A 22741-nucleotide genomic window follows, 5' to 3' on the forward strand; every position below is an offset into this window, starting at 1 on the left:
ATCATGGAGATTGCTGCAACAACGTTAAGGCTTTTGCAACATAAGCTAGCCTAGGCTGCACGGTTGGCCGCCCAGGAGGGGGGCGGGGCGGGGGCCGGGTAATGCTAGGTTGTTTGTTCCTTCTAGTTACGTTTGATTATTAGAGTCAATTCCTGGTTCGTAATGGTATTAGTTGCACAAACGAACCAAAAGCAGAGAGGGTGGTGTATATTCAGACTTTACCTGTGACACTCGCACAGGTAAAGGCTTAAGAACGCCTTGGTTATCAGGCGCTCAGACCTGCCTAAAATGTTTATTTGTAACAGAAGCTGGAACACTTGGGTTACAAATACATGACTACGGGACATTTTCCGAGTTTGATCCCCCACTATACTGGTCGTTACGTGGTTGTGACCACGTTGCTTCAGTCCAACTTGGAAGGAGTGACTTGTAAACAGGACGGAGTGCAGTTTAAACCTATAGGAGTGAGATGCAAACACGAAGGAGTAAATGTGTAAACAAGAAGCATTGAGAGCTGACGAACCGTTGTCTTTTAAGATAGTTACCCCCTACCTCCAGCCCCCTCCCCCCTTTCCCTTTCAATATCCAAGAAATGAGAGTGAGTTAACAGGTTATCTTTATCTTAGGTGATAACCAAGTCTTGGATCACTATATATCTTCTGTTATCTGAATGGTGCCAGCAATTCGAGAGGTTTAGGGCTGACCCGTCAACCTCTGGTGGATTACTAAGGCCTCCTCGGTATCTTAATGACCAATCAGTAGGAACACTTTGGTCCTGAAAATGATCCAGGACTATATTCAGGATTATAGTCCAGTGTCTATACACCGAGCAGTGAGGTATACCTCTCAACGTATATATATATATATATATATATATATATATATATATATATATCCCTGGATATTTACGTATGCTTTACAAGCAATTAGTATTAAGTCAGGTTGATATATTATTTAAATCAGTGATATATTAACTGCGAAATACAACACACACATATACACACACACACACACACACACACACACACACACACACACACACACACACACACACACACACACACACACACACACACACACACACAGTTGATTGACAGTTGAGAGGCGGGACCAAAGAGCCAGAGCTCAACCCCCGCAAGCACTAGATGAATCCAACTAGGTTAATACACACACACACACAAATTAGTAATTAGTAACAGTTGATTGATTGACAGTTGAGAGGCGGGCCGAAAGAGCAGAGCTCAACACCTGCAAGCACAACTTGGGGGAATACACACACACACACACCTCTTGTCTCTCAATATACATGGTTTGATCTGATACAAGACACATGTGTACTGAACGTCACGTGTGCAGGCAGTGTTGACATGTAACATGCATGATGCCACATATGCAGATCAATTTATGTAAGCAGGCAGAGTTAAACACGAAACAAGCGGAAACCAATTACAGATGTTCAAAGATTTCTTGTTTTAGTTTTCAACACATATTTGTAGCATATGTGTCATTGTTTTAAATTATGTAAGTTATAGTTAATTGAAGTCCTGGGCCAGGTCAGGAGCCCAGGACTTCAATTACAAGCCTACTGCGATAGATCTGTTATATTGCATTTCAAGAGGAGAGCTCGAATTGCATGCAACTTATATGATGCAGTTGTGTGTCAATTGTGCCCGAGAGACACAGAGCTTCCACACCAGACAGGCCCCCATGTGCACCATGCAACACTGTCATCACACACACACCCGCACGAGGCAGAAACAAATGGGCAAAGTTTCTTTCACCCTGAATGCCCCTGTTACCTAGCAGTAAATAGGTACCTGGGAGTTAGTCAGCTGTCACGGGCTGCTTCCTTGGGGGGGGGGGGGTGGAAAAAAAAGTAGTTAGTAAAAATTGATTGACAGTTGAGAGGCGGGCCGAAAGAGCAAAGCTCAACCCCCGCAAACACAACTAGGTGAACACACACACACACACACACGCACACACATACATACACATACACACACATACACACACACACACACACACACACACACACACACACACACACACACACACACACACACACACACACACACACACACACACACACACACACACATACACATACACACTGGGTGGCAGGTAGTGTTCCAGCAGTCTGAGTGGTACACGGTCGGAACAAGCTAAGTAAGAAAGCTCTGGAGGCCAAAACCGCCAGTAGTTTCAAAGCGTTATATGACAAAGAGTGCTGGGAAGACGGGACACCACGAGCGTAGCTCTCAGCCTGTAACAACACTTAGGTAATTACACTTGTGTAATTACACACACACACCACACAACACTACATTTCACTAACTCCCAATATATTAACTTCCTACCCTATTTTAACATGTCTACCTACTACGTCCTATTACACATGCAACACATCACACTGACCTTTCCTTGCCGTGTTCCTTGTGTTGACACATCACTAGTAAAGTACACAACAGTAATCAAGCATAAAAGTCGCTACTTTTTCATATTTACTTTACGTAAAATTTAACTTCAACATTTACCAGCTCAGAAATTCAACAGGAAAAATGTTTAAATTGACTTCCTTGTGTATTTCAGGGGAGGTAAGCTTTTATCTCGGCAGCTGGAGCGTTTGCAAGCTGCAGGAGCTACTGTAAATGTTGCTGAGGAGGGCCTGGCCTGGGTAAACAAATTGCAAGACATTTTTTGTAGGAGTTTCCAAGATGATAACCAGACTCCGAGATTGGCTCTCCCCCCTCACGCTTATCTTTACCTCTGAGATCACTCACACAGCCTCACTCTACCTCTGAGATCAGTCACACAGCCTCACTCTACCTCTGAGATCACTCACACAGCCTCACTCTACCTCTGAGATCACTCACACAGCCTCACTCTACCTCTGAGATCACTCACACAGCCTCACTCTACCTCTGAGATCACTCACACAGCCTCACTCTCCCTCTGAGATCACTCACACAGCCTCACTCTACCTCTGAGATCACTCACACAGCCTCACTCTACCTCTGAGATCACTCACACAGCCTCACTCTACCTCTGAGATCACTCACACAGCCTCACTCTACCTCTGAGATCACTGTCACAGCCTCACTCTCCCTCTGAGATCACTCACACAGCCTCACTCTACCTTTGAGATCACTGTCACAGCCTCACTCTACCTCTGAGATCACTCACACAGCCTCACTGTACCTCAGAGATCACTCACACAGCCTCACTGTACCTCAGAGATCACGCACACAGCCTCACTGTACCTCTGAGATCACTCACACAGCCTCACTCTCCCTCTGAGATCACTGTCACAGCCTCTTCCAGGTGTAAAAGAGTAACCGGATACAATGTCACAGTATTGCCGGATACAAGTTACAAATCCCTGACAACATAGGGCCTTCCGTCAGTTCATTTCATTGATCAAGGGTCAAAATGCTTCACTGAATACTGAGTATATTTTCTCTAATCCCTTTTAAGCTTTGCAGTGAAATGTTGACTTGGGTTTTAGGTAGACGAGTTGTTAACTTAGCCTTCTGTGGGAAGCTAAGGAATTTTGTAATATATTTTAAGTATTCAAAAGTACAGCAACATTGTTATTTTCACAGGTCCCAATATATTTGTTTTATTTAATTCATGGTAAATGTTATTAGAGACGAACACTTCTTCTGAGGGAGCGTGTTAAAGGCTGGCTTGTTCGGTCAACGGTATGTGGCTGTGTTGTTCTCTTCATAACTTTTAACGTAATGATAAAGCCCTTTTTTGTGTGTTCCTTTTAAGCAAGTTTTCTTGGAATGATGCACTGGCATGTATCTTAAGCAACGTCTGGCAGTTTAGAGCTTTCACCCATCCTCACTACCTCCGCCTGACCATCTCTCTCACTGCAAATGAACAGCAGTCGCATAATTTGCATAGTAAGGCGGAGGGAGGAGCCACACAGGGGCGAGACGAGAGACATTTCGGGAATACTCATGAAAAAAATATTATTTTTTGTTGCTCCTTAGGCGTTCACAGATGGACGCATCAGACGCAACTCTGGCTGTAGCTGGCTACTCCTGGTGTAGCTGGCGTGGGCCTCCAACCAGCACAGTACAGTATATTGAAGGAGCTGCTAGCGGGGTATTGATTGGCTTGAGCAAGGTAACTAAAGACGCCACAGTGTAGCGTCGAGCTCCACTATATCTCCTCAATCGAGAAATAACAGTCAGCAGGACGAGCCTTGTATACGGCGAGCTGAGCGGTCGGGGACGTCAATAGGCATTACCAAGTCGACCTGAACGTTTATTCTGGGGATGTAACCGGAAGAGGTGGATAAGTTGCTTGCCCTGCTGAGGCAGCATACCGCTGCGCCCTTTACACTTTTGTTTGCTTGTGTGTCCTGGTGTGTGTGTGTATACTCGCCAATTTGTGCTTGCGGGGGTTGAGCTCTGGCTCTTTGGTCCCGCCTCTCAACTGTCAATCAACTGGTGTACAGGTTCCTGAGCCTACTGGGCTCTAACATATCTACACTTGAAACTGTGTATGGAGTCAGCCTCCACCACATCACTGCCTAATGCATTCCACCTGTTAACTACTCTGACACTGAAAAAGTTCTTTCTAACGTCCCTGTGCCTCATTTGGGCACTCAGTTTCCACCTGTATCCTCTTGTATGTGTGCCCCTTATGTTAAATATCCTGTCTTTATCTACCCTATCAATTCCTTTGAGAATCTTGAATGTGGTGATCATGTCCCCCCTAACTCTTCTCTCTTCCAGCGACGTGAGGTTTAATTCCTGTAGTCTTTTCTCGTAGCTTATACCTCTCAGCTCGGGTACTAGTCTGGTGGCAAACCTTTAAACCTTTCCCAGTTTAGCCTTAACCTTGACTAGATATGGACGCCATGCTGGGGCTGCATACTCCAGGATTCACCAGACATATATGGTATACAAATTTCTGTACGATTCCTTACACAAATTTCTAAATGCCGTTCTTAATCCTGGTTCTCTGGTATCTCTGCTTTCTGGTGTTCTGTTATTTCAGAAGTTCCTCCACTCCCTCTTGTTTAGTTACTTTGCTTCCATATATGCTCTATTAAACCATGGATTATTCTTTTGCTTCTCGGATTTTTCTTTTTGGACTGGGATTTTGGGTGACATAGTCCATCATGTCTTGTACAGACATAGCTCTGAGGTCTGTGTCCCCATGGTATTTCCTTTAGGAAACTTCTATCTCTTCATAATTCCTCTTTCGGTATGCCAGCCTTTTGTTTCCTAGTTCTTTTTTTGGGGGGGAGATAAATTCACTGGGTTGCTGGTTGTGGTTTCCCCCCCCCCCCCTCACTCCTGGGGGTGTTGTATTGGGGTATTGTGATTTCCTGGTTTTCCCCTCTTGCCCTGCGCTTCTTTCTTGCTTCTGCCGCCATGGCTCTCTCTTCCCTCGTCATGTCCCTCTGGAGGAATACTTTCTTGAATTCCCCCATATATTGCAGGTGGCTCTTCCTTGTTATAATTTTCTCCTGTGTGGTCTCGTTTGCAAACACTATCTTTAACACGTGGTCTCTGTCCTTATTGTGTGTGTGTGACAGTATAATTACAATTATTTTTATTATTATTAATAGTATTATAAATATTATTATTATATAATATGATCCTGGCCCAAAATTATGTTCTGTCAAACACCACACAATAACTTTTCCCGGTGACAAATAAAAAAGTTTAATACTCTCCATAATCCCTGGGAGGGAGGTGAACCCAGTTATTTATAAAAACATTCACTGTAAACAAATTTACCTAAATAATTCTTCTTATCTGCTCATTGTGGGATTTTGAATCGCAAAATTTGCCTCTAAACACACCATTATTTAATGAGTGAGCTGTACGGCTTCAGTGTGTTGTAGGGACACCAAGCTTCATATAGATAAATTATCCTGCCACAAAACTTTAATAAAGCTTAGCGAAACTATAATCCCTGCAGCGGTCAGTGGTCAATGGCACACACACACACACACACACACACACACACACACACACACACACACACACACACACACACACACACACACACACACACACAATATCCTAGTAACGATTGCATACAATTTGTTGAAATTAGATACAAAACTATTATCTTATTGCTATTGAATAGGTTAATGAGTTTTACAGATGTTCAAGGTTTTTCTGTTCAAGGTTTTCTGTTCCTATTGTTTGTAATTGGTTTTGTAAATCATTTTATGTTTTTGTAAGATATTTCATTTTTATTTTTATTTTTTGTATTTCAGTTGTTTGGTGGATAAGTCTGGAGCATCATTTGGTAATGTTCAGCCTTCAGTAAGGTAAGTGTGCGCATTATTGGAGCATCTCGGACTTCAGTAAGGTAAGTGTGCGCATTATTGGAGCATCTCGGACTTCAGTAAGGTAAGTCTGCGCATTATTGGAGCATCTCGGACTTCAGTAAGGTAAGTCTGCGCATTATTGGAGCATCTCGGACTTCAGTAAGGTAAGTCTGCGCATTATTGGAGCATCTCGGACTTCAGTAAGGTAAGTCTGCGCATTATTGGAGCATCTCGGACTTCAGTAAGGTAAGTCTGCGCATTATTGGAGCATCTCGGACTTCAGTAAGGTAAGTCTGCGCATTATTGGAGCATCTCGGACTTCAGTAAGGTAAGTGTGCGCATTATTGGAGCATCTCGGACTTCAGTAAGGTAAGTCTGCGCGTTATTGGAGCATCTCGGACTTCAGTAAGGTAAGTGTGCGCATTATTGGAGCATCTCGGACTTCAGTAAGGTAAGTGTGCGCATTATTGGAGCATCTCGAACTTCAGTAAGGTAAGTCTGCGCATTATTGGAGCATCTCGGACTTCAGTAAGGTAAGTCTGCGCTTTATTGGAGTATCTCGGACTTCAGTAAGGTAAGTCCGCGTTATTGGAGCATTTTCAGCCTTGAAGAAAAGTAAACTTTATAATTAAAGTGTAATTTATTTACGAGCCTCGTCACTGCCAGACGTCCCTCCCTACCCCTCCCCCCTCCTCCACCCCCCCAGCACACCCTATCCATCCATTCCCCCATTAACACCCCCCCCCATCTCCCCACACGCCCCATCCAACCATCCCCCCGCTACCTCCGCGGCTGTCCCTCTGAAATACTGTATCAGGTGAATCGAGTGACAATTCACTACCCAGAATGCTCAGGGTAGTAAAACTTGGGTCATGTGACTAGTTAACTAGAATGTACAGCAGTCTACAGAATACCCTGATTGTCCCTAATCACCCTGACTGTCCATAAACACCCTAACTGTCCCTAATCACCCTGTCCTTAATCACCCTAACTGTCCATAAACACCCTGACTGTCCCTAAGCACCCTGACTGTCCCTAATCACCCTGACTGTCCCTAATCACAATGACTGTCCCTAATCACCCTGACTCTCCCTAATCACCACGCAACATCACAGCTGCTGATGCAGTTACACGTAGAAATAATATACTTTATCTTGATGTATAGAGAAAGCTTAAACGGGCCATAAGTGATGTATATCAAGCAGCTCTATACAGAGTTGGTTAACCCAGGCAGCCTACGGGGCTCTACATCACTCATTATATGTGGTAATATCATGTTCATTATTTTGGTAATTGTTCTATAAACAGAGCCCTCTTACAGCGGACGAGCCCCGCGATACTGGACCAGCAGTTTTCATGCCGTCGGTCTGTAATTGAGTCGTCATTAATTAAGCAATTTAGGTGAAAATGAAAGTGGCTCGCGGACAGTGTCTATTGCTGCCTCATTAGTTTATTATGAGTGTGTGTTGATGTCTATTTAGGAGGGCTGATGTTGGAGGTTTACTCTAGCAGGAGTGATGTTGGGGGTTTACTCCAGCAGGGGTGATGTTGGAGGTTTACTCTAGCAGGGGTGATGTTGGAGGTGTGGACGAGCAGTTAAGGCAGTACACGTTGGAGAAGCAACTACTCCCAGTGATCACTGTGGAGGGTTGTTCAGCCGCCTGGAAATGAGCAAGGTGTTCACTTTAGTTGCCTCCCCACACACCTTGGACGGTAGACCGTCGCTCTATCGTCCTACTGGACGGTAGAGCGACGGTCACGCTTCATGCAGGTCGGCGTTCAATTCCCGACCGTCCAAGTGGTTGGCCACCATTCCCTTCCCCCCGTCCCATCCCCAATCCTTATCTTGACCCCTTCCCAGTGTTGTATAATTGTAATGGCTTGGTGGTTTCTCCTGATAATTTCCTCTCCCACTCTGTGGGTTTCATTAAAGTGAGAAATCTTGGAAATTTCAAATTTTATTTAATTTTACTGTTAACGTTTTATTATGGGAGTGTTTAGGGAAGATATTTGTGTGGTGGGGAGCCGCCTGTCCTCGGCGGGTCGTAACCCTGGTAATGACAACTGCTGTGTTGCACCTAATTCCTATTACGGCCGTTAATGGCGCGGCGCCTTGTCTGGGGCGCCACTACTCTTAACGCGGTGACTGGTGGCGCCGGCTCGCGCGCACAGGCACTCACGCGCGTGCACATATACAGGTCCTCGCAGCCGAGCGCACGGCGTTCGGGAGTCGTAATAATAAAGGTTCGGATTCGATTCCCGGCCGACGCAGAAACTCATGGGCAGTTTCTTTCGCCTAATGTCTCTGTTCACCTAGTAGTAAATAGGTACCTGGGAATCAGCTGCTACGGGCTGCTTCTTTGGGATGTGTGTGTGTGTGTTAGAGAGAAATATATGTAATAGAAATAATAGAGGAAAATAAATTGGTTAGAAAGGCGGGGTCCAAAAGCTAATAGCTCGAATCTGCAGATACAAATAGTAAATAGTAAATACACGTTCTTACATGTACTTTCAAATTTGTGTACAGTTGGCTTTAACAATCTGTCTCAACCTTTACTATTGCCTACAGTCTTACACTCCATAACCCGTGCTGCTTGGAGCGTTTGGTTCCCAGTACCTGAATCTGAAACATCAACAACTTACTCACGACGCTTAAACTTCCTCGTGTCATCTCTAGATCATCGTGAAACTTGTTTCTAATCACCGCATTTGTCCCCCCCCCCCCCTAGTGTAGTGATGTTCTACTGTTGCCCCCCCCCCCCCTCCCCCCGTCATATATAGTGGTGTCCAGCTCCCTCTGCCTTTCACTAGAGCTCAGTCCCCTTAGCTCCAGAACCATCTTTTCTTTCATGAAATTCTCTCCGAGATTAATGAATGTCTTCATATGTGTCAATGGAAATTGGCAATTTTGTCTTTGCAGTTGCCTTGTCCTGCTCAAGACTGGATATGGGTCTTGGAAAAAGAGAGCAAAATTTCTGATAAATCGACACAAACTTGTTTACTGACTTGTTATTTAAGATTCGCTACTTGGAAGAAAAAGTTCCAAGCAGCACGGGCTATGGTGAGCCCGTAGTGGACTTATGTTTTTACTGACGTATCACAGGAACCAATAAAGCACTTTCTGTATGAGAGAAAGGCCCAAGAAAGTCATTCGGTAATAGACTTTGTAATAAAATCACTTTGTCACATAAATCTGGATTTACAGAAATGTTTTATGCAGACGTCGTGGCCTTGACTCTTAGCCGAGGCGCGAGGCGGTTATTCCACTGGAATATACATTTAAATTAAGTTGGCTGAAGCTGAAGCTAGATCAGTCACTTGTAATCGAGCAAGCTTCAGCAGGAGGGCAACTTGGAGAGGGAAGTGTCAGGAAAGCTTCGGGAGGGATTACAGGACAGCTTATTGTCCTGTTTTCAAAGCCCGTTGTGGTCGGGGCTTTGTAAAAACGGAATGTGTTTAATTATTGGCACTTGAAGGATTACTGTTGAGTTGAATCTTTGGGGCTTTCATAAGGCAGGTGTGAGTGTTTCATGAGGCAGGTGTTTGTTTCATAAAGCAGGCGTGTTTCATGTGTACGGGTGTGACTGTGTACGGGTGTGACTGTGTACGGGTGTGACTGTGTACGGGTGTGACTGTGTACGGGTGTGACTGTGTACGGGTGTGACTGTGTACGGGTGTGACTGTGTACGGGTGTGACTGTGTACGGGTGTGACTGTGTACGGGTGTGACTGTGTACGGGTGTGACTGTGTACGGGGGTGACTGTGTACGGGTGTGACTGTGTACGGGTGTGACTGTGTACGGGTGTGACTGTGTACGGGTGTGACTGTGTACGGGTGTGACTGTGTACGGGTGTGACTGTGTACGGGTGTGACTGTGTACGGGGGTGACTGTGTACGGGTGTGACTGTGTACGGGTGTGACTGTGTACGGGTGTGACTGTGTACGGGTGTGACTGTGTACGGGTGTGACTGTGTACGGGTGTGACTGTGTACGGGTGTGACTGTGTACGGGTGTGACTGTGTACGGGTGTGACTGTGTACGGGTGTGACTGTGTACGGGGGTGACAGTGGAAGGGGATGAATTCCAACGTCATGTGTACAGACTGCGTCACACAATGACTCACGTGACGCAATTAAGCAGTTTTCTAATCGAGAGGCGAGTCATGGCCTTGCGTCTCCCGCTGCGTCCCTTTGTGGACTGCTTAGGGCACACGCCTCGTACCCTTGACACAGTGCCACATACCCCCAGCATCAACGCCTCATACCCTTGACACAATGCCACATACCCCCAGCATCAACGCCTCATACCCTTGACACAGTGCCACATACCCCCAGCATCAACACCTCATACCCTTGACACAGTGCCACATACCCCCAGCATCAACGCCTCATACCCTTGACACAGTGCCACATACCCCCAGCATCAACGCCTCATACCCTTGACACAGTGCCACATACCCCCAGCATCAACGCCTCATACCCTTGACACAGTGCCACATACCCCCAGCATCAACACCTCATACCCTTGACACAGTGCCACATACCCCAGCATCAACGCCTCATACCCTTGACACAGTGCCACATACCCCCAGCATCAACGCCTCATACCCTTGACACAGTGCCACATACCCCAGCATCAACGCCTCATACCCTTGACACAGTGCCACATACCCCCAGCATCAACGCCTCATACCCTTGACACAGTGCCACATACCCCCAGCATCAACGCCTCATACCCTTGACACAGTGCCACATACCCCCAGCATCAACACCTCATACCCTTGACACAGTGCCACATACCCCCAGCATCAACGCCTCATACCCTTGACACAGTGCCACATACCCCAGCATCAACGCCTCATACCCTTGACACAGTGCCACATACCCCAGCATCAACGCCTCATACCCTTGACACAGTGCCACATGCCCCCAGCATCAACGCCTCATACCCTTGACACATGTACCCTTGACACAGTGCCACATACCCCCAGCATCAACGCCTCATACCCTTGACACAGTGCCACATACCCCCAGCATCAACGCCTCGTACCCTTGACACCAGTGCCACATACCCCCAAGCATCAACGCCTCGTACCCTTGACACAGTGCCACATACCCCCAGCATCAACACCTCATACCCTTGACACAGTGCCACATACCCCCAGCATCAACGCCTCATACCCTTGACACAGTGCCACATACCCCAAGCATCAACGCCTCATACCAGATACCAACGCCATGGTCTAATATAGGACCAATTGACCGCTAACTACACATTTTCATACGACTATAACACATATTTAGCGGATTAAATACATGTGTTAGTCAGGTGTTGAGAGAGACGAAGACCCGCCGTCCCAGGAGGGCAGAGCGGCTCACCACGACCCTTCAGCGAACACGACAAAAAGTGCAGACGACTCACCAGATTCTGAGACACACGCATCAAAACATTTCGCTTTTCAAAAGGGTAACTTTTTCCCCTCCTTTTCCCCTCTGCATGAGACGAGGGCAACCAGTAATTTGTGCCCTGGACTCCCTTAGTCATCTGAGAGGAAACATGTTGTTCTGCAACTCCCTCTGTTCTCACCCACATGCCCCAGCGCTAGCCCACGATCCTCTATCCTCGTCCCTTGGACCCCAGACACTCTATCCTCGTCCCTTGGACCCCAGACACTCTATCCTCGTCCCTTGGACCCCAGACACTCTATCCATATAGCCACCTACACTACCACATAGCCGCCCACACGACCACATAGCCGCCCACACCACCACATAGCCGTCCACACGACGACATAGCCGTCCACACCACCACATAGTCGCCCACATCACCACATAGCCGTCCACACCACCACATAGCCGTCCACACCACCACATAGCCGCCCACACGATCACATAGCCGCCCACACCGACCTCCCTCATACCGGACTCCCGCAAACGGCAGCTAGTTTAATTAATAGTGCCGCCCACACGGCTCCCACATAGTATAACGAGACCCTCTCTTCCTGCAGCCTCGCCCCTCTCCCATCCGGCCTGCTCTCTGTCTTATTGTACAGTTCCCGTTCTCTGGGACAGGAAGACTCTAGGGCACACTGAGGACCCCCTTGCCCAGCTGCTGACCTTCAGGACGCAGCGATAACAATTGCCTCACTCCCGGGCGAGTATTTTACTGGTCCTCGTCTCTCCTGTACGGGAACTGAGCCCGTGTGTCTTGGTTGGGAGCCGAGGACGTAGACTACTGTGCTACAGGACCCTGACAGTGTGGCCTGTTCACTTAAACTGTTGATGCACCTTCCAGTGGTGTCCATGCCGGGTTGTTCATGTGAAGGCGTGAACAACCCGGTCCACAATTCCAGCAGCTGAAGCTTTCAGCATAACTATCCACATACGTTTCCTCACTATGTTGCTGAACATGGCGTAACTCAGCGATAACTCTATCAGTGGTGTTCAAGAAATATCTCAGTTTACCTGAGGGCCACTAACACTAGTGGTCTCAACCAGGACAGGAAGCCGGCGGTTTGTCAAAGGTCGCGACATCCCACCAAATGTGTAAGTGCTTTGATGAATTTCGATTTTACTTTTTTTCTGTAAGTACATCATTCATAATACTGTAATGTACTGGCAGGAACCTTGGCTAAGTATGCAAAGTTTGTTTACTGTAGGTGCAGCCTGCACATAACTGTAAAGCTGCCGCCCAGTTGGGTGGGTGTGGAGCAAGACTAGTAACTGTGTGACTGACTCACTACAGATCTAAACTGCCTTGTATAGTGACTTGCGGACCACTTCTTGAATCTTCAATCTGCGGGCGGTGGGCGTGGGCGTGGGTCGGGGCTGTGGGCGTGGGTCAGGCGGTGGGCGTGGGCGTGGGTTGGGGCTGCGGGCGTGGGGTGGTGCAGTAAGGCAGCAGCTGGTGACCTGCTCCCCGCCCTATTACCGCCACCGCCCAGACCTGTCCAAACCCCAAACACCATCTGTCTTCTCATCTTACCGCTGTCTACCGTCGCTTCATGGGTACTCCTCATTACTGCGTCTCTCTCTCTCTCCCTCTCCCTCTCTCTCTCTCTCTCTCTCTCTCTCTCTCTCTCTCTCTCTCTCTCTCTCTCTCTCTCTCTCTCTCTCTCTCTCTCTCTCTCTCTCTCTCTCTCTCTCTCACGTAGGTTAAGTGAGATCTGTATACTCTCACATTAAGCCAGTGACACATCAAGATACACGTGTCGTAATTATCTTTAAACACCTACAATAATACCACGAATCATACTCGTGTAGCTCAAATATAGATGTTTATACGCATATATCAATATGTATCCATGAATCGTGTATTAATACTGACCTGCATTAGTATTAATGCAGATCAGTATTAATACTTTGTGTCCCATCTATGTACACATAATATATGCGTAGTAAAGTGATGCATTCCACCCGTGTATGTATAATGTATGACAGTATTCATGCGGTGTATCATCCCACCCATGTATGTCCACCAACACAAGCAGGGCGACTGTGTACAGGGGCTCGTACAGAGGAGGCAACGAGGCCATTATGACTAATGGTGTAATTACACGTCTCCCTCGGCTAGTTTTTGAAGGGATGGATAATTAGTGGTTAGGTGGAGGCCTGGTAACAACAGCGGCCTGAAATACGATTCCTGAGCGGACCCCAACGCCATCTACCGACACAGTGGAGCTCTGTCCCGTCCCCAGTTCAACCCCCTAACCCATACTCCAACCCCCTACCCCCCACCTCCAACCCCCTACCCCCCACCTCCAACCCCCTACCCCCCACCTCCAACACCACCAACCCTACCAGTGACCTCCACTCACTCTCTTCCCCTCACCCCTCCGTCCTACCCCTAACTTTTCCCCTGAAACCCGCCTTTCTTCCCCCGCCATCATTATCCCAGTTTAGAACGCTTCAGAATTCCCGGTTCTTGATGTTAATTGACGCAAGTTAGTGTCAACATCTGGGTCTATATCCCAGCTCCTTGTCCTCGTATCCCAGCTCCTTGTCCTCGTATCCCAGCTCCTTGTCCTCGTATCCCAGCTCCTTGTCCTCGTATCCCAGCTCCTTGTCCTCGTATCCCAGTTCCTTGTCCTCGTATCCCAGCTCCTTGTTCCTCGTATCCCACCTCCTTGTCCTCATATCCCACCTCCTTCTCCTCCCCCCCCCCTCCAAGTGCTCTATAGAGGCACTGGCTGGGCTCTTTCTCCTGCTAATTACCTTCCTTCCCTGGCCACCAGAGGGCAATATTCAGACTACACTCTTCACTGAATATGAAGGAATTAGTTAAATATTGATATGCAGCCACTGTCCGCTAGTGATCCGTCAGTCTCATTCCATATTCAGTCTTGTCTCATAGAATATTTAACCGTCGTGGTCGTGGAATATTCTCTCTCGTGACCTACGGCGTCCGATCCACCGATTAGAGACTAATTCTAACTCTTAATCCTTATAGACCACTCCGCTGTCTTTAGTGTGGATCATTTTGTCTTCTGTTGATGGAAGAGTATCCAGCCTCCTGATCAATAGAGGGGCGCGTCCGGTCAAATGTTCCATCCTACACCAGTAAATAGGTACCTGGGAGTTAGTCAGCTGTCACGGGCTGCTTCCTAGGGGTGGAGGCCTGGTCGAGGTCCGGGCCGCGGGAATACCAAAGCCCCGAAATCATCTCAAGATAACCTCAAGATACTCCGGGTACCACAGAAGAAAGTACCCGGCCCCAGGTACGGTATAAGGAAGCCCGGGCCAACGCAGACAGTGACCTCCACAGCAACACTGCTCGCAGAGGACCACCACCGTACGTCAGTCGTCCGGTGGTCGTATGCATGCCCCGTACGGCCAGCGTGCGTGTGATGCATCGTGAATATTGAGTCACGCCTCTCATGCAGTATTCTGCCGTGTTTGCGCCCCATATCCGGCTTGACTCTGCCAGTGTGTCCCGCTGAATAAGTCTGGCGCTACGTCCTCCCCCAGTGTGACCTTCTGAAACATGGATCAAGATATGCGCTTGCCCAGAGGACAGCAACACACTGGTGAGTGTAGGGCGCGCTGCTGGCTCAAATTTATCATTCCGGTTCATATGTAGGGAGTTATTTCTGTACCTAAGGTGTTATTTGTACACCTAGAGTGTTAGTTTTACACCCAGGGTGTTATTTTGACACCTATGGTGTAATTTTTACACTTAGGGTATTATTTTACACCTAGAGTATTTTACACCTAGGGTGTTATTTTTACACCTAGGGTGTTATTTTTACACCTAGGGTGTTATTTTTACACCTAGGGTGTTATTTTTACACCTAGGGTGTTATTTTTACACCTAGGGTGTTATTTTTACACCAAGGGTGTTATTTTTACACCTAGGGTGTAACCTTTTACCCCAAATTCCCATGACCATCACAGAGGAGACTTTATTGTGACAACAGACGGCAGGTGATTCACTGATCATCACCCGGATATATAATTAATGATGTCACTCAACCTTTAATAATGGGTTCCAAGGACTACAGAGCAGGCAAGCAGGGGGACGGAAGGCAGGGGACAAGGATGCAGAAATCTTGAGCTAGGATCTGGAGACGAGTCGTAGAGGGGGGGGGGGGGGGGGAGAAAGAGATCGGTGGCCCAACCACCGTGGATAAAATTTGCAGCTGACGGTGTGGTTTGGTGGTAGGATGGAGGTCTCATGGGTGCTCTGTGACGCAGGACAGGACTCGCAAGCAGCTGGGGGTCTGGCCCGACATCGACGTAAGGTCACCCAGCGTTAAATATAACTTCGGGTGTCGGGGAGTGTGAAGCCTGTGTTTGTGCTGATCCAGCCCGTCCTCCTAAGGTTTCCCAACTTCAAGAAACTGTCGTAATAAAGTGCCTCCTTATCCTAAACCTTCCAGAGGATCCAAAACAGAAAACGGGGCGCAGTATGTCAATTTTGCGAGCCGCTACTATTTTCTAAGTATACTTTTTGGTGTTAGAGTATACGTCAAAATGCGAGGTTCTATTAGGAGAACGGGTTGATCAGCGGGGTCCCCCAGGGCATAACTACTAGGTTATGGGATGTATGAGGTTATGAGAGAGTGAATGTGGCCAAGCATGATCTTTCTACCATGTGTACCGACTGGCCTAAATTGAGATATCTTTTCCTTTTTTTCACATTGACGAGGAAAGAATGAGAGAGAGAGAGAGAGAGAGAGAGAGAGAGAGAGAGAGAGAGAGAGAGAGAGAGAGAGAGAGAGAGAGAGAGAGAGAGAGAGAGAGAGAGAGAGAGAGAGTAGGAACCAGCAGTAGGACGAGGGGAGAGACAGGCGAGGAATTAGTGGTGAGGGAGAGAGAGAGAGCAGAGAGGGGGAGCAAGGCGGCCCAACAGTAAAGGCCCATTGATGGTTCATACAGAATTATAAAGAAAAATGCCCTTTATGTTTCCTTGCCATTTTGTTCAATTTAAAACTGCGTGTTTGTTAAATGGTTTTTAAAATTGTATTGGAAGTCGAAAACAATTACGGGTGTTTCAAAATATTCAGTCTGTTCAATTGTTAAATGCCTATAGAAACCTAAAAGATTATATGTATGTATGTAAGTACTCACATAATTGTGCTTGCGGGGGTTGAACTCTGGCTCTTTGGGCCCGCCACACACACACACACACACACACTGAAGGAACTGAACCTTACGACACTAGAGAAAAGAAGGGAGAGAGGAGGTATGATAGGGACATATAAAATACTCAGGGGAATTGACAAAGTGGAAATAGATGAAATGTTCACACGTAATAATAACAGAACGAGGGGACATGGGTGGAAACTGGAAACTCAGATGAGTCACAGAGATGTTAGGAAGTTTTCTTTCAGCGTGAGAGTAGTGGAAAAATGGAATGCACTTGGGGAACAGGTTGTGGAAGCAAACTCTATTCATACTTTTAAAATTAGGTATGATAGGGAAATGGGACAGGAGTCATTGCTGTAAACAACCGATAGCTGGAAAGGCGGGATCCAAGAGTCAATGCTCGATACTGCAAGCACAAATAGGTGAGTACAAATAGGTGAGTACACACACACACACATATACATTCGGAAAGCAGCCCGTAGCAGCTGTCTAACTCCCAGGTACCTATTTACTGCGACGTGAACAGGCGAATCAGGATGAAAGAAACTCTGCCCATTTGTTTCAGCCTCCACCGGGGATCGATCCCTGAACCCTAGGTCTACGAATCCCGAGCGCTGTCTACTCAGCCGTCATGTCCCAAAATGTATGTATGTGTGTGAGAAGATTTCCCCAGGATGACTATAACCATCCTGCTAGAGGGGATCTTAGTATCACGCAGGCACTCTTGGCACACATTACACAACCCTTCATATGTGTAGCTCCATAACAGACCAGGTACTTGAGCACGTTAAAAAGCTTACTCTAAATACTCTAAATAAAAAACGTGAAAGTTCTAAATGAAATTAGAGCTATTTACAGTAAAGAAAAAAGTTTAATTTTTAAAACTGAAGCAAATATTTAAACGTTCCAGAGTTCATCCAGGGAGGACCCTGGAGGGCAGGGAGGGGCCCTGGAGGGCAGGGAGGGGTCCTGGAGGGCAGGAAGGGGTCCTGGAGGGCAGGGAGGGGCCCTGGAGGGCAGGGAGGGGCCCTGGAGGGCAGGGAGGGGCCCTGGAAGGCAGAGAGAGCCCTGGAGGGCAGGGAGGGGCCCTGGAGGGCAGGGAGGGGCCCTGGAGGGCAGGAGGGGCCCTGGAAGACTATGGAGAAAGAGAACTGCAGCATGAAGCAGTGGGCGACATTGCCCTGACCATATAGGAAGTCTTCAAGAATAAGATCACTCTAATATCCACAACGCCGACTGCATCATTCTAACGCACTGAGAATGATGACTACATAAACAGTTTATGATGTTGGTTAAAAACAAAAAAGGGGGTCATATAGAGCATCCAATTTGGTAAATTTGGGCTGGGAGACGACGCCAAACTGGAAGGTCTGAGATCTGGGAAAGGTCCGTCGCAGGCAGTGGAGGGGAAAATGGCGATGGGACGGTTGGCGAGGGGTGGTGGTGGCACTGGGCGGTGGCACTGGGCGGTGGTTGGGTGTGGGTGGGGGCAAGAAGTCTCCAACAGGAACTCTGGGAAAGAAGTTGTATTGGGAGGTAAGAACAGGACTGTGGGAGGAAATGACTCCTCAGTAGGCTGGTAGGCTGGACCCGGACGGAAGGTATTACAAACCTCAGACTTTGGACTCACAGTGTCTGGTGTACATCCCTGACACTCAGAGACATATATTGTCTCTGAGAGATTCTGGGAATGTCAGAGAGAGAGAGAGAGAGAGAGAGAGAGAGAGGGGGGGGGAGGGTCCACAATAGCTCACTGCATCTCACAAAACAGAACTAAAAATTGCACATCATCACAAAAAAACTGGACCATTTATACCCGTGTCTCACTCATCTTCACCCGTCATGACCCTGGACCAGTGTGGACGGTAATGACCTTGAACACAACACTCATACAACTCAATATAATCTCCCTAGACTGTATATCGCCTCACTCTAATTACACCTAATTGAGTTACTCGGAGTAGGCAAAATTGTAATTAATTGTTGTCAATAAAGATGTTAATAATAATAACTAGACTCTAACTCGCTTGACGAGATAGTGACGTGATGGTGACAAGGCTAAGGGTTTCGTTTGATCATAAACTCTTGTAAAGTTAGATCACTTTCATTACATAACATCAAATAGAATTCCTGGAGCATCAAGCACTTAAATAAGTGGTTTGAAGGATGTAAGTACGTAAGTGATGTATGTATGTGTGATACAGCAGTTAGTCCAGGTGAACCTTAGTGTAGTATTGATTTCTGGTGTTAAGTACGTCAGAGGAAGGTGGTATAGTTCATGGTGCTTGACCTCTGCCCTTCACTGCCTGACACGGTGTGTGCTGACCCGTGTGGAGCATGGTGTGTGCTGACCTGTGTGGAGCGTGGTGTGTCTGTGCTGTGTGGAGCATGGTGTATGTGCTGTGTGGAGCATGGTGTATGTGTTGTGTGGAGCATGGTGTATGTGCTGTGTGGAGCATGGTGTGTGTGGAGCATGGTGTGTGTGCTGTGTGGAGCATGGTGTATGTGCTGTGTGGAGCATGGTGTATGTGCTGTGTGGAGCATGGTGTATGTGTTGTGTGGAGCATGGTGTATGTGCTGTGTGGAGCATGGTGTGTGTGGAGCATGGTGTGTGTGCTGTGTGGAGCATGGTGTATGTGCTGTGTGGAGCATGGTGTATGTGCTGTGTGGAGCATGGTGTATGTGCTGTGTGGAGCATGGTGTCTGTGCTGTGTGGAGCATGGTGTATGTGCTGTGTGGAGCATGGTGTATGTGCTGTGTGGAGTATGGTGTCTGTGCTGTGTGGAGCATGGTGTATGTGCTGTGTGGAGTATGGTGTCTGTGCTGTGTGGAGCATGGTGTCTGTGCTGTGTGGAGCATGGTGTCTGTGCTGTGTGGAGCATGGTGTGTGGGCTGTGTGGAGCATGGTGTCTGTGCTGTGTGGAGCATGGTGTATGTGGGCTGTGTGGAGCGTGGTGTGTGTGCTGTGTGGAGTATGGTGTATGTGCTGTGTGGAGCATGGTGTGTGTGGGCTGTGTGGAGCATGGTGTGTGTGGGCTGTGTGGAGCATGGTGTGTGTGGGCTGTGTGGAGCATGGTGTGTGTGGGCTGTGTGGAGCGTGGTGTGTGTGCTGTGTGGAGCATGGTGTGTGTGGAGCATGGTGTCTGTGCTGTGTGGAGCATGGTGTATGTGCTGTGTGGAGCATGGTGTGTGTGGGCTGTGTGGAGCGTGGTGTGTGGGCTGTGTGGAGCATGGTGTGTGTGGGCTGTGTGGAGCATGGTGTGTGTGGGCTGTGTGGAGCGTGGTGTGTGTGCTGTGTGGAGCATGGTGTGTGTGGAGCATGGTGTCTGTGCTGTGTGGAGCATGGTGTATGTGCTGTGTGGAGCATGGTGTGTGTGGGCTGTGTGGAGCGTGGTGTGTGGGCTGTGTGGAGCATGGTGTGTGTGGAGCATGGTGTCTGTGCTGTGTGGAGCATGGTGTATGTGCTGTGTGGAGCATGGTGTATGTGCTGTGTGGAGCATGGTGTATGTGCTGTGTGGAGTATGGTGTCTGTGCTGTGTGGAGCATGGTGTATGTGCTGTGTGGAGCATGGTGTATGTGCTGTGTGGAGCATGACGTATGTGCTGTGTGGAGCATGACGTATGTGCTGTGTGGAGCATGACGTATGTGCTGTGTGGAGCATGGTGTCTGTGCTGTGTGGAGCATGGTGTCTGTGCTGTGTGGAGCATGGTGTATGTGCTGTGTGGAGCATGACGTATGTGCTGTGTGGAGCATGGTGTATGTGCTGTGTGGAGCATGGTGTCTGTGCTGTGTGGAGCATGGTGTATGTGCTGTGTGGAGCATGGTGTCTGTGCTGTGTGGAGCATGGTGTATGTGCTGTGTGGAGCATGGTGTATGTGCTGTGTGGAGCATGGTGTATGTGCTGTGTGGAGCATGACGTATGTGCTGTGATCTGTGAACCAGGCCAGAAGAACCTGCCTAGTCCCGAGAGTGTTGACCAGGAGAGGTCACAGATCAAGGTCAACAATTAGGGGTTTCATTAAACAGTTTAAACTAGACTTTAACCGGATGATCACGCATCTGATAATTTAAGTCTTCATGGCATAATTCTACGGATACGGGAGAAATGTGTCATTATAAATTCGTTTGATACGAATATCATCCGGACATACAGGTTCTCATCCGACTTTAAGTTGTGTAGTTGGTTACACACGGTACATAACCGATTGTTTCCGCTTGGCATTTTTGGTCACTGGGTCTAGTATTCAATATACTTCAGCAAAAAAGATAATTGATATGTTGCATATGGAAAAATTCTTGGAATATTTTTTTGTAAATGTCTATTCTAGAGTAATTTTTTATATTTTTTTTGTTATCTTTTATTGGTTGAAATATTTTATTAAATAAATGAATAAATGTTACGAGTATTTTTATAAAGATGTGTATATGTCCCCCCCCCCTACTGTTGATATGTTACGTACTGACCTCTGGTACACTGTCACAGGTAACTGTTCTCTGGTACACTGTTACAGGTAACTGACCACTGGTACACTGTTACAGGTAACTGTTCTCTGGTACACTGTCACAGGTAACTGTTCTCTGGTACACTGTTACAGGTAACTGTTCTCTGGTACACTGTCACAGGTAACTGTTCTCTGGTACACTGTTACAGGTAACTGTTCTCTGGTACACTGTCACAGGTAACTGTTCTCTGGTACACTGTTACAGGTAACTGTTCTCTGGTACACTGTTACAGGTAACTGTTCTCTGGTACACTGTTACAGGTAACTGTTCTCTGGTACACTGTTACAGGTAACTGTTCTCTGGTACACTGTTACAGGTAACTGTTCTCTGGTACACTGTTACAGGTAACTGACTACCTTCGGGTCTTTGTTTCTTTAATGAGTTTATCAACAAACTCATTCAAGTTCTTGATTGCTCATATTAGGCAACTATGAGGACGTAACGAGGTTTAAACCCCCAGAATTAACTGGTCCTGTTGTTCCCCTTAAACACAGCAACACAGGAAAGACCTAATTGATATCATGATATCATAGTGATCTTGTCTCCCGAACCCCACATCAAACGGATAATACCTTCCAGCGTATAAGTTATTTTAGCTAACTTAAAAACTGCCTTAAGAAATCTGAGTAGGGAATCACATAGGACCCTATATACTACATATGCTGGACTAATTCTGAGGTGTGCCACCAGAGTTAAGAGGTATGAATTACAAGGAAAGACTAGACAAATTGAACCTCACTTCACTGGAAGACATAAGAGTTATTGGAGACATATTTACCAAATACAAAATCCCCAGGAGGGAATTGATAGGGCCGACTAAATTAGCGTGGAAGGTAGTCGAGCGTGGAGAGAGACAGGCAGAAACCGAGTACTCAGTGTGATGTATAGAGACTTGGGAAATATTTTATTCAGTGTCAAAGGAACAAACAAACGGAACGTAGTAAGCCCGCTTCGTCTGCTGGTGGTGCTCTTCATACACAGCTTCAAGTGTATATATGATAGATCTCAATACAACCATGGAGCTGAAGCTCAGCTTCCACAAGCACAAATATATCACCACTTTCTTTCCCCAATTCTTCTAAGTAGCACGATATATATATATATATATATATATATATATATATATATATATATATATATATATATATATATATATATATATATATATATATATATATATATATATATATATATATATATATATACACATATATATGTATATACAGAGTGAGATGGTAGCAGTTTTTTTTTATTATTATTATTATTTTCTACCACAGACATGGCCACACATTTACAATGCTAACCAGCATATATTCATTTTCTTCTGTCCTCCATGGACAGGGTTAGA

The 22741-nt window shown here is 46.9% G+C and overlaps 1 long non-coding RNA gene across 1 annotated transcript in view; it reads left to right on the forward strand.

Moving 5' to 3' along the window:
- The window catches only part of LOC138354979 (uncharacterized), a 188170-nt gene that overhangs the window by 63414 nt on the left and 102015 nt on the right, over positions 1 to 22741 (forward strand). Inside the window, exon 2 of the long non-coding RNA XR_011223800.1 lies at positions 6251 to 6304. This is a non-coding gene — a long non-coding RNA (uncharacterized lncRNA). The remainder of the gene's footprint in view (positions 1 to 6250; positions 6305 to 22741) is intronic.

The sequence above is a fragment of the Procambarus clarkii genome, chromosome 6 (genome assembly GCF_040958095.1).
Source record: "Procambarus clarkii isolate CNS0578487 chromosome 6, FALCON_Pclarkii_2.0, whole genome shotgun sequence".
Classification (NCBI taxonomy): Eukaryota; Metazoa; Arthropoda; class Malacostraca; order Decapoda; family Cambaridae; genus Procambarus; species Procambarus clarkii.